Source organism: Petaurus breviceps, unplaced genomic scaffold (assembly GCF_028583685.1).
Source record: "Petaurus breviceps papuanus isolate PSGF00001 unplaced genomic scaffold, PetGlider_PUasm1.0 214, whole genome shotgun sequence".
NCBI classification, from domain to species: Eukaryota; Metazoa; Chordata; class Mammalia; order Diprotodontia; family Petauridae; genus Petaurus; species Petaurus breviceps.
In genome coordinates, this window is record NW_027185863.1 from 6,706,227 (window position 1) to 6,719,600 (window position 13,374).

Genomic DNA, 13,374 nt, shown 5'->3' on the forward strand with positions numbered 1-13,374 from the left:
CTTTTGCCAATCCCTGTCTTTTCTTCCATGGATTGCCATGGATTCGTGACTCTGGAGTTACCTTCTCCTAACGAGGGGCACCAGGTTCCCAGTGCTCCAATTCTTCCCCCATCCTAGATTTCTAAGGGACAATTTTATTTTGGACTCTAGTCTAAGAAGTCCTTCCCAGCAGGAGAAAAGGAAGTAAAAAGGTATCCAGATTGTCAATATGAATCGGGTATATGATAATCAGGCACCCAGATAACCCATTTGAATCAGTTATATCTCCACACACACCGAAAGGGGAGAAAAAAATCAGCTTTTTAAAAATACAGGTAATTGTGATCAGGTTAAAAGCTAATATTAATTCAAGTCTCATTGGGACATTTGCAAACTTCTTTGTGAAAGCTGCTTATGAGCACTTTGCATTTCACATACACTAAGTACAGAACAATTAACACCAAATGGTTTCTCTCTGTGTAGGTGACTCCCCAAAGCAGATGTGTAATAGCAGCTGTTGCCATTAACGCTATGTGGATAGCCAATACCCTACTGTTCAGGTGTCTTAGAAGTGGGGAAGGTGCCAGCTGCTTTTTGAGATCACACATGGCTCTGTACCAAAGGAAAGAAAACACAAATATGAGGCAGCCCTGTCCTTGAAACAAGCTCACTTTTGTAGTTTGTTGTTCAGTCACATTAGAGTCTTCATGACCCCATTTGGGGTTTTATTGGCAAAGATCCTGGACTGTTTTGCCATTTCCTTCTCCAGTTCATTTTACAGATGAGGAACTGAGGCAAGCAGGGTTAAGTGACTTTCCCAGGGTCACACAGCTAGGAAGTGTTGAAGGTCCTATTTGAACTCAAGTCTTTCTGACTCCAGGCCCAGCACTCTAACCACTGTGCAACCTAGCTGCTCTCAAACTTACCTACAAAGTAATAAACTCATGGTTTGCATCCCAGTGAAGCAATGTAGACTACCTCAGAGAGTAGTCCTTAAGACGAAAAGGCAAGGATTGTCGTTTTATTATAGCCATGGTGTTTCAGTACAGCAAACAATCTAAATTATTCCTATGGCTAATAGGAAATAAAGATATCTGTGTCTATTCTGAAGCAGAGTGTAGGAGCACACCTATTTTTCATGTATCACCAAGGGGGTTCTGCGCTCATTAAATATCTATTTGCAAGGAAGGCTAAACTTGCTGGACATTGAACTAAATATTGATGGATAAAAAAATAAAAGACAAATAGAATTCACATAGCAAAAGGAAGTCCTAGAGAGGGAGGAGAGAGTAGAAAAATGTGCAGAGAAAAAGGATGTCTGAGAGAAACCCTTCAGGTACAGGTTACAGAGAGAAAGAGATCAAGTTATTTATAAAACATAAAGGAGCATCTTTCTTCAGTGACTAAGGGAAGTGAGAAAGGGGGCTCTAACTGGATAGAGAAACTTACTTCCTAAGTAAAACTGAAAAAGAAAATTAGATTTCTCAGAGAGACAGGCAAAAGGAAGATTTAGATTAGGAAAGGTTGAATTTTCTAACTAAATGAGAAACTCAGTGAGAAGGGAAGCCTCATCTATCAGCAGAGCCTTCCATGCTTGAGATTGATAGAGCAAATCAATCAAGTTATCCCTTTTCACTTAGAGTAAGTGGTAAGAAGCCTAGATACCTTATAAGTCTCAATCAAACAATTTAGATTAAGTGGAAAATGTCCTTCCAGGACCTAGAGTAACATTAATAGTAAGGGAGTTCAATCTGGTTGAGGAAACTTAGATGAGCTAAGAGTCATAGATAAAACAGAAAACCAGTTCAGAACCCAAGTTATTTGAGCAACTGGCAGAGAAAAGAGACACCAGTGAGAAGAGAATGAAGAGAAAAGAGTTCGAACTAACCCTCACCCCCCAAGAAGGATTTGCTTGGGGAAGAACAGACCACTTTATCCTGGCCTTGATCTCTCCCATCACCCACTGACTAAAAGAGAACCTTGTGAATGTCCTCTGATATCCAGAGGCCTTCCCATCAGTCTCCTGATGGCATCCCTAGAATAGCTGGCAGTCATGTCCACATCAGACACCAAGGACAGATTATAAAATATTCACAAATCTATAAAGATCCTTGCAAAAAAAAAAAGAGTCACAGCCTAAACAGACTTTTTGAGCACCCCCAAAAAAGAAAAAAAAAAAACTTCCAAGAACTAGAATCTGTGAGTTGCCTAATATCACAGTCTTTTGGGAAGGAAGCAGTGTACCAACAATACCACCTTAGTAAATTCTCCTTTCCTAAAAGCTATTTACATATGACTAACTAAACAATATCAACTGATAATCATGGAGGGAAACACATTAATGCAGGTTCATGACCTAGAGTACTAGAAAGACATTCCTCAGTACCTCAGGGATGCCTGGATGTAGTAGCCAAGCCGTGGGAACCCAGTTCCTTAGATCAAGTGGAGTTGGGATAGTAACTCCCAGTATGTATTACAGCCTGGTGAAGCCATGCCTGCAATCAATTCACAGCAATATTATCAGCTCAGGGAGAAAAGCAAAATAAGGTTCACTGCTGCTCAGCAAAACCCCCTGACAGAGAGGTAATGAATTCAGGGTGCAAACTAAGACTTTTTTTGGTACAAGGCCAATGCAGGGATTTGTTTTGCATGACTATGCACATTTATTATAAGGAACTTATTTTTCTTTCTTTTTCAAAAAAGATAGGGAAGGGGCGGCCAGGTAGCACAGCAAGTAAGAGCACCGGCTCCAGTGTCGGGATGACCTGGGGATCGAATCCGGGCTCAGACACTTAGCACCCACCCAGAAACACCTGGCCATGTAACCTTGAGCAAGTTACTTAACCCCAATTGCTTAGGGGTGGCCAGGTGGCTCAGTGAGTAAGAGCACGAGCCCCAGTGTCAGGATGACCTGGGGATCAAATCCGGGCTCAGATACTTAGCACCACACCCAGAAATAACTGGTCGTGTAACCTTGAGCAAGTTACTTAACCCTGATTGCTTTAAAAAAAAAAAGATAGGGAAGATAATAGGGAAAGAAAATAGATTTTTGTTCATTGAAAAAATAAAATTTATTTTTTAAATAAATTAATCAACAAGCATTTATTAAATGACTATGATTATTTATGTAGTACCTTAAAGTTTTCAAACACATATTATTTCATTTGATAACATATATGTTATCTCATTTGAACCTGAAAACAACCCTGTTAGATAACCATTATGGGTTTATTACCTCCCTTTATGGATACAGTAACTGAGGCTCCGAAAGGTTAAATGGCTTAGCCATGGACACAAACTTATTAAATATAAGACATGGGTTTCAAAACATTTCTTCCTGACTCCAAATCCAGCTCTCTATCACTAAAGTCATGCTGCCTTTCACATCAGATGAGAAACAACATGGAATAAGACTAAAGAGGTACATGGGAGTCAGATTGTAGAGGGCATTCAATGCCAAATTGAGGATTTTGCTTTTTATCCTAGAAGTAATAGCTATTTAAATTTTTTGAGAAGGGGACTGATGTAATCACATCTATGTTTTAGGATCAATTTGGCAGCACTGTGGAAGATTTTAACATACAGAAAATGGTTCATTTCTCAAAGAACAGGCATTCCTGACTCAACTGTTTACATATGGTCAGGCAACTATCTTGTTGGATCAAAGATCTAAATTAGTACAATACTAAAGTAAAGAATAAAAAATGATAAGATATGGCATGCAAATAAAGCAATGAAAACCAACAAATTTAAACTAGTTCTTGATGATGAAAAATGGGATATAGTCAGAAGAAATGAAGATACAATTATGATAATTTCATATTTAAATTCAACCAATACAAGCCAGTTGCCATAATAAGGGTATTAAGAGTCTAAAATGCACAATAATCAGCAAACACAACTTGCCAAGTGAAAATATATGGCAGTCAAAGGCAACACTGCTTTAGAACATAAACTCATTTGTAAAATGTTATAGAAAAGAATGATGGAAAGATTATTAACAGTATTTCCTTATAAAATAGAGAGAAAGCAGTTTAGAGTAAGTTTTGTGAGAGACTGAATTAAAGCAAAGTCATCCAAAGGGCACATAAGGATGAAGCCAGAGAAAGGAAAACAAACGGATGAAAGAGGGGAAAGCTCTATAACAAATTCATTTCATGTTAAGGACAGTAGAGCGATCCTACTTGGATTCTAATATCACAGCTCAGAATGTATTTATAGAAAAAATAGAAATGGCATTTTAAAAAAATGGGAAAAGTAATCGGATCCACTAGTAGGGAACCTGCGGCCTCCAGGCCACATGTGGCTTCTAGGTCCTTGGGTGAGGTCTTTTAAATGAGTCCAAGTTTTACAGAACAAAACCTTTTATTAAGGGTACTTGTTCTGTGAAGTTTGGATTCAGTCAAAGGGCCACACTTGAGGACCTAAAGGGCCACATGTGGCCTCAAGGCCACAGGTTCCCCAACCCTGGCTTAGACCAACTATATACAGAGCAGAACTGTGCTTGAAGTAACAAGTTAGTAATGTATTGAGAGGGGTGATTCACAAAATATCAGCATAGGAAAAAATCTTGGGCTTTATTTATAACCAAAAAAGGGAACAATTACTGTCAATTCATCCATTTGCTGGGTCTGCCCTGCAGTGTACTGATGGATAAGCTCCAGCACCCATTTAACTATACATCATAGTCTGAACAGTAGACATTTGCCATCTGCATGGTTTTTCCATGTGGATGGTAAGGTCAAACTTTTTAGAACAGTTAAACAAGTTGTGGTATAGGATTGTGATGGAATATTACTATGCTATAAGAAATGAACTCAATGATCTTAGAAAAATATGGAGAGACTTGCAGAAAAAAAATAATAAATGAAATGAACAGATACAAAAGAATGCTCTACAGTAACAAAATATTGTTCTTAGAATAAATTTGAACAAGTCATTCTGACTATTATAGTCTATCAAATTGAATACAAAGGAGTTGTAAAAGAATATGCTATCTGCATCCAGAGAAGGAACTGATAAATAGAATTATGTACAGAATGGTAGATTTGGGTCTAATGGTAGCTATCTCTGGGGGTCTGGAAGGGGTGGATGGAGGGAGAGAAGAAAAAAGGGGGAAAAAGAATGTTTCATAGGGGCAGCTAGGCAGCACAGTGAATAGAGCACTGGCCCTGGGGTCAGGAGGACCTGAGTTCAAATCCAGCTTCTGACACTTAACACTTACTAGCCATGTGACCTTGGGCAAGTCACTTAACCCCATTGCCCTGACTTCCCCCCTCCAAAAAAAAAGAATGTTACATAATAACTTTATTATATACTTAAAAGGAATAGAAAGTTGTACACATTTGATTTGAGGTTTCATGTACAATCATCTTTTTTTGCTATTCTATATTGTAGAAATGCTTGTTTTATTTCTTAAGTTTAGAATAAAATAAATAAGATTTTTAAAAATAAAATAGTTATGATATAGAAGGCTCTTCAGTGTTCTAGGACATTTCGAAACCTGCAATTCCATTAGCAAACTAGCATATGAAGGACCTTACCATCTATAGGAATATCCCTTCCAACAAATTTCCCAAAATTAATGAGATAACCTCCTTAAGGGAGAGAATTAGGATCACTGTCATGTTGGAGTTTGAGATGAGACTGTACAATATCTTATCTCTGCATGATGTTTGGGGGCACTTGGAGAGGAGTGAAGGAAGAGAGGAAGAGATAGTTCTTAGAAGACCAGAGGTCCACAGCAGTCACTTGAAGCACTGGCAACCAGAGCAGAGGAGTAGCAATGCATTTTTACCCTGTGGTTGGCCAAGCAATTACTGTATCTCTTTCCCCATTTCCTACCCCCTGAATACCCAAATCTCTTCACATTGATCTTTCACAGTACACTGATAAGTTTGGGAGGTTTCTTTTTCTTGTTTTTGTTGATGTTGTTAAGCTTTATTTGTTTAGATAAAGATTAGCTCTCCATTATTTTGCTTAGGAAAGAAGAAAGAGCCTAATCCTTCTATGATGATCTTCACTCTATCCCACTAAGGTCTCTTCTTAAGAGTAAACACCTCTAATGCCTTCAACAGATCTTCACATGGTACAGTTTCTAGTTCTGTTGTCCTCCCATGAGTCAGTTAAGGGGAATCCAGGGGTGTCAACCCACAAAGAGATAGCTTTAACAAACTTTATTTGTACTCACAAGGAGTAGAACAGAATAGCTAACAGCAGGGACAGTCTTGGGGTGCAGCTTCCACCCCCACAAAAGAGGTAGCCATGCTCCAGTAGAAGGTCCTAAGTCCCTCAGGGCTGAAAGTTATATATCATTTAAGACCAAGATCCAATATTATACCAATGAGAGACTGCCCTATTTATTATTTATAGGACCAGGAAAGAGAGGGTATTTTCTAAATTACCAATAAGGAATGAGAAATGCAGATCCAATCGCCCTAAGCTAGTTATAAATATAACCAATGTTCTAATCCGGCAAAATTGTTCTCAGTTCCGATTCTGCCATCCAACTTAGCTATGCCAGACAGCTTTGTGGTATCTGGGTCAAAGGTGTTCTGAATAGGAAGATGAGTCTCTCAAACCTTCTTCACACCTCAATAACAAGCCTTAATAACAAGTCTCCCGACTCCGCCATCCCCTTGACCTTTGGACAGGATTAGAGATTCACCATCTGTGGGACTTTCCTTCATGCTACCAAACCCTCTTTCTGATCTATACCTCTTCCCCAGGGATTGTAAGCAGAAATTGTTCCTTCTTTTTACTTGTATCTGCAGCACCGTCAGTGCTTGGCATGGAGGAGATGCTTAAATAAACACTTATGGATTGATTGGTGATTGACTTCATTGAGACATCTGCAACTCCAGTTCTATTGTTTAAAAAACTGCCAATCATATTGTCTGTTTTCCCTCTTCAGATTTTACTCTGTATATGCTTTTATTTAATTTTTTTGTATATATTCTGTCCTTTACCACCCCTGCCCCCAAAAGATTGTGAGTTGCTTGAGAACAGTGACTTATTTCATTTTGGTATGTATTTATCTCCAGAGACTAGCACAGTTCCCAGCACACAGAAAGCACTTAATAAAATGCTTATTGAACTGAACTGAAACTGGAAATTTATGCATGCCTTCCATGCCTTCATCCAAGTGACTGATTAAAATGTCAAACAGAATGGAACCAAAAAAGTCCTTAACTAAACACACCTTTGGAGCTCTCCTTCCAAACTGACAAAATTTTTGAGAGGCCAACCATTTAATCAATTTCTAATCTATTTAAAAGAACTCTCATTAGCCTATATATCTCCATTTTGTTCACCAGGAGTCCAGTAATTAAATTACAAAATACCAAACAGAAGAAAGTTAAATGTGTTTAGATAGCAACAGACTATGAAAAAAAATTATTCTTTTCATACAATTAGGACTTGACAAGGCTGTGAGTGAGGAAGGGGAGTCTTTTTATTTGTTTTTGTTATAGTCTTTAATTTATTAAAAAAAAAACCTCTCATATGTTATATGAGAGAAATTGAGAAGAAAAGCATCAATGAGCTAAGGAATCTAAAGGGCAAAAGATATAATAAAAAAAATAGAAGGAAAGTATGTAGAATAATGATTTAATATTTCAAGGAGGTGGGGCCCAGGGATTTTATTTCTTCATTAAGACAATATTTCAGGTAGTGCGTTTATACAAAGGAATTCCTCTCTGGTGGGGAGAAGAGAGGAGGGAATGTTGGGTGAGGGGAGAAAAAGACTTTTGGGAGATTGGAACAGTAAGGATAGGTTGTGGGCAGAAGGGGGAGATATTAGATGAAGAAGTGGAAGATACTTACCACCAGTTAAGGAGAATGAACTGGCAATATCACAAAACAACTGAACAGAAGAAGGAGTGAGGCAAATGTCTTGAAATTGTCCTAGAGGTAAAGGGAAACTTTGGCCACTTCCCTATATCTGCTTCTCCACATCTTAATTCTTATCAGGGGGTTAGAAAGGAAGGAAGTGGTTGGGATGGACTGAGCATGTCTAGGTACTGTGTGGAAAGTGGAGAGGAGGTCAAAGGTTCAAAATGAAGATGGCATGAAATCTGCCCCCCTACCAATAGAACTACTTTATGATAAGTAAATACAGTCTAGCATAATATCAACACATTGCCCATGTCTAAAAACTTATGCTTAATTTTTCAGCCTTTGTCCACCACTGTCAAAATGGCAAGAGATTTGCTTCACCATTAAGATTTCTAAAGTCATGATTTGTCACTGCATTGATAATCAAATCTTTCAGTGTTTTTCCTTTACATTATTGTGGCCATCATGTAAACTGTTATCCTAGTTCAAATTACTTTGCATCAGTTCATACTAACCTTCAAGAAGGGAATTTTTATCAAACAAACAAGAAATTGTTAGAGACAAAAATTAATGGGTTTGACCATTTATTCATTGAACAAGCATGCATAAAAGCATCTTCTATATTCAAGACAAAGATATTTTGCACAATAAAAGGAAATAGCACTAAATGTAGAGAAAAGATATAGATTAGGAAAAATGATTATAGTAAACATATTAAATAAGGGTCTAACATCCAGAATTTATAAGGAACAGGTATGTATCTGCACTACAATAATCCTGATATCTATAAAACTAATACATACTATCCAGTAGAACGAGGGATGTGAACAGACAATTTACAAAAGGGAAAATACTCACTATTAATAATCACACATAATTATACTTTGAGCACATTTTCTATGTCTCTAACAATTAGAGAAATACCTGAAAATACCACCTTAGATACCCAAAAATGGCAAAATTAGCAAAAAAAATAAAAAGTATACAAGTCAAGTAATAAAGAATTTACAGAGAAACAGGTACTCAAAATCCCCAACAATACTGGAGGGAATTTAGAGTGTAGTGAACATTTTATAGAGCAGTATGGCAATCTATGGTATGTAAAACCTTGTGGCCAAGGTACCCTTACTCTGGGGTCAAACAGACTCTAGTACAATCCTGGGGGAGCCTGGTCTCTAAAGAAAGGGGTCAATCATTCTCTCATTTCCTCTGGGTAATTACACACACACACACACACACACACACTCACTCACCAGAGTAGAACTCTGATTCATTTAGAGGATCTCACCAAGAGGGATAAACATGATGATTGTTGATTGACATTACAGCCATTCATTTCCTTCACCACAAAAGAAATGGTCAAAACATGAAAGAAACATAAACACATATTGACCACTACTGTGAGCTTAATAGATGCTTGCTTGCTTGTTTGATTGGTACAACAACCCAATTACTCCTATAATGCTCTCCTAGGACGTTAAAATTTAAAACATTAAAACATGAAATATTTCACAGGACTGCTAAACAGTCATTTCACTTTCACCTCAGATCTTTACTATCCAAAAAATTCGTCCATTGTGTGTGTGTGTGTGTGTGTGTGTGTGTGTGTGTAGATAGATACAGATACAGAGATATATGCTCTGGCCATCCTGAGCAAAATTTGGTTTCATCATCCTATCAGTAGTCATCTTCTCTGAAAAGCATTGTAGTAACATAGTGTCCAAAGGACACCTAGCACCAACCGAGGAACCCAAGAACTTGCAAATTCTCAAAGAAGTCACTGAGCTCAAAAAGTACATTCTTATGAAAAGAAATATCAAGATTAAAAAAAAAGGAAAATTATAAATGTTGGAGAGAACATGGGAAACAGGTACACTGATGCACTGCTAGCCAACCTATGAATAAGTACAGTCATTCTGGAAAGCAACATAGAATTATATGGAAAATGTTATTAAATGGTATGTGCCCTTTGACCCTGCTATTGCCCCTGGTAGGCTTATGCCAAAATGTGATTTAAAAAAAAAAAAATAAGAAAAATTCCTATGTGTTCAAAATATCTACAGTTTGTTGCTGTTTTTTGTGGTGTCAAAAAACTAGAAAGTAAAGAGATGCCCATCACTTGAGGAATCACTGAATAAGCTGTGCTATATGGATCTGATGGAATCCCATTGCAATATATGAAATGAGGAAATGGAAGCTTTCAATGAGACATGGAATGACATACATGAAACCCAACAATGCCACTATACAGTCTGTTTCCTAAGGTAATCAGGAGAAAGGGGAAAGAACCTTCTAAAATATTTATAGCAGCTCTCTTAGTGGCGGCAAAGAACTGAATTTGAAAGGATATCCATCAGTTGGGGAATGGCTAAATAAGTTGTGATGTGTGATGGAATTGTGATGAATTACAACTGTGCTGTAAGAAATGATGAACAGACTGACTTTAGAAAAACATGGAAAGACTTGCATGAAATAATGAAAAATGAAATGAGAAGAACCAAGAGAACACTGTATACAGTAAACAGCAATTCTGTTCAAAGAGTAACTGTGAATGACTAAGTTATTCTAAGTAATATGAATATTCAAATCAACTACAAAAGACTTATGAAGGAAAATGCTATCCACTTCCAGAGAAAGAACTGATATATGGAAGTGTGTATTGTATGGTTCACATTTATATAGCTATAGATATACACACACGTATCTATATACATTTACACATACATACATGTGTTATATATAAATGCATACGTATCTATATATGTGTGTATCTTTGTGTTTCCTTTGGTCTTCCCTGGTGCAGAGGTTGGAGGGAAAAAGAGAGAGAGAGAAATAGCTCAGAACTGAAAATGCAAGAACAAAAGGAATGACATATTTTGTTTGTTCATTTGTTTGATTCTACCTTGTTAAAGCCTGGAGGTTTTGTGCAAAATTTTGCAAGTTGTTTGTTTTTGTAGATTCTTAATAAGTTTCTGATTTTGAAATTTTTTAATATGAGCAAGACAGTAAATAAACATTTCCATCTGAGTTCTTGGAATTTTTAAAGGCTTCTGCTGGAATATTTATATATCGATTCACAAATTTCCCTTAGTTTACTTAAGACTATTAAGCAAGGGACTGGTTGGTGTGAAGAATGTTATAATTTTTATAAGGGATATTAAAATTCCTCTTGCCAGCATAAGATTTTCTTCATTCAATGAAATGGTATTTTTTAAGGTTTCTAGTTAGATTCAGAAATGAAAAAAAAAATTCAAATCTTACAAAAGGGAAACAGCAGTCTGACTGCCTTCATTTTCTTGAAGAGATAATTCTTCCAGACATTGCTAATAAGATTGGCAAAGGAAAATCTAGGGGAAAAAAGTAGTGAAAGAATTTCTTAGGTGGCTCCAGAAAATAATAAGGGACCCCATACTCCCACCTATCTTATCTGTTCCACCTGCTACTCCAACCCTTCCTTCATCTATTCTTGGAACTACGAGGAACTAAGGGAGGCTGGCATAAGAAAAAATAGGAAGTAGGGCTGGCACAGCTTTCTTTGTATCCCACGCTTAGCACAGCTCTATTTTATTTATGGTAGATAAAAAATCTGTTCTCTCCTTGGGAAGTAATAAATATTCTAAAGCAACCCTCTTTCCCAATGTCTTTTTCTGGGAAACTTTTTAGGAGGCTAGGACGATCATAAGATCTTTTTTAAGCCTCATTATTATTTTAACAAGGTTATTATTTTGAAAACTATTGTCTTCCAAATTATTCACTGATAGGGATCTATGGTATGAATATAAGCCCTTTAAAATGGGCATTTCTTTGCTGTAGCATTAGCATAATGAAATTTACTATATTAAACAAGTATTCTCTTTGGAATTTGAGTTCTAACTTATTATTCCGAAACATGGAAAAAAATTAAAGCCATTTATAGTAATTTGTCTTAACCACTACAAATTCAGCTTTCAAGTTCTTGTTGATTTATTCTGTTATTCAGAGAATCGTAAAATGTACGGATCATCTCATCTAATCTCACTTTACAGATGAAGTATTACCGATGAAGTACAGATGGAGCTAAATGACCGGTAGAAGATGCTTCATTCAATAGGGAGCAGAAGCACACACTAGAAATAGAAAGGCAATCACATGAGGGAGGAAGCAGCTTCAAGAATCAGGATCTCTTACAGCAAAGAAGAGAACCCACTAGACTCAAGAGAAAATGAAACCTGGCAAATTAAGAGAAGAGCTGTGAAGAGGAACAAGCCCTGGGAACCTAGCTGAGCATCCCACTGAGCAGATATGCTGGGGGAGAAAGGGTGGAGGGTGGAGGGCAGCATGAAGACTCCACAAAGAGAGAGAGGACATTAAAGTCCTATAATACCAGAGATATGGGTTTCCCTGCGACATGTGTTCCCTGAACAAGTGCCTCATTAACACTGTACTAGAAGCAAGTGCTCAGTCTTGCCACAGACAATGTGTGTATATGCAGGAGAATGAACCTCAGGTTTCTGAAGGGAATGTTTTGTACCTATTGTTCTTACTGTGTCATTGCTTTGAACTGTGTCTAGTTGCCTTACCGCCAGAGATAAATTAGTGGGCAATCATGAACTATAATTTGGTTGGTCTGGAGCCCAGACTATCCTTTGAACCTCTGAGAATCCTTGAACCAGTTGGGATTCAACCTACAAACTTGTCTGTGCCTCAGAGGGGGGGCAAGTTCCTCTCTCCACATTCCAACTGGTTGTCATGGCACTCCACTAAACCAGACAGGAAGTCCCAAGCTCTCTATGTCATCCATCAGCCCAGTCCTTACTTATGGCCCTGCTCTACAATAAACAATAATATAGCTACCATTAAAAAAAAAAGTCATAAGTCTCTGCCAGGCTCAAAGTATGTTTGGAAACAGCACCAGCAATAAGACCCTCAGTCTTTATCCAATCTCAGTGGCCTGTGATCAAGGATGAGGACTGTCTTAAGTCCAGAGTAACCAAGACTTCATTTAATAACTGGCACTACTACAAGGCATGAGTCAAATATCTTCTGGGAACCGTGTTTCACTGTCTCTAGTCTATTCCTTTACTTCCTCAATGGAGCAACTAGGGAAAGTAAACAAACCAAAAAAGTGACTTTCAAACAATTGCATGATTCAAATTGAACTAGGTGATGGGCAGGGGAAGGGACTGTCTGGACCTAGGAGAAGCTACAGGTCTATAGCTTTGTGGTATACATGCATACATATAAGCACATATATACCACATATACATGGGTATGTGCATATACTTATAGTCATAAACATAAATATATAGGTATATATACACACACATATATACACATATATTTCATTTCAAATTCACTTGTTTCATTTCATATATACATAAAACAAAACTTTCATTTATTTATATGTACACATATACCATTGAAACAAATGTAAATTTCATTTCACATACACATATACATGAAATGAAACAGAAACGAAATACACATGCACAATTATGGAGCATAAATGTGTGTATATACGCATATATTACATATACATATATTATACATGTAGATATACATATTCTTTTTGCCAAGAAT

At 37.2% G+C, this 13,374-nt stretch overlaps 1 long non-coding RNA gene across 1 annotated transcript in view; it reads right to left on the reverse strand.

The window, feature by feature from the left end:
- Positions 1 to 13,374, reverse strand: part of LOC138165726 (uncharacterized) — a 47,958-nt gene that overhangs the window by 33,322 nt on the left and 1,262 nt on the right. The window lies entirely within an intron of this gene.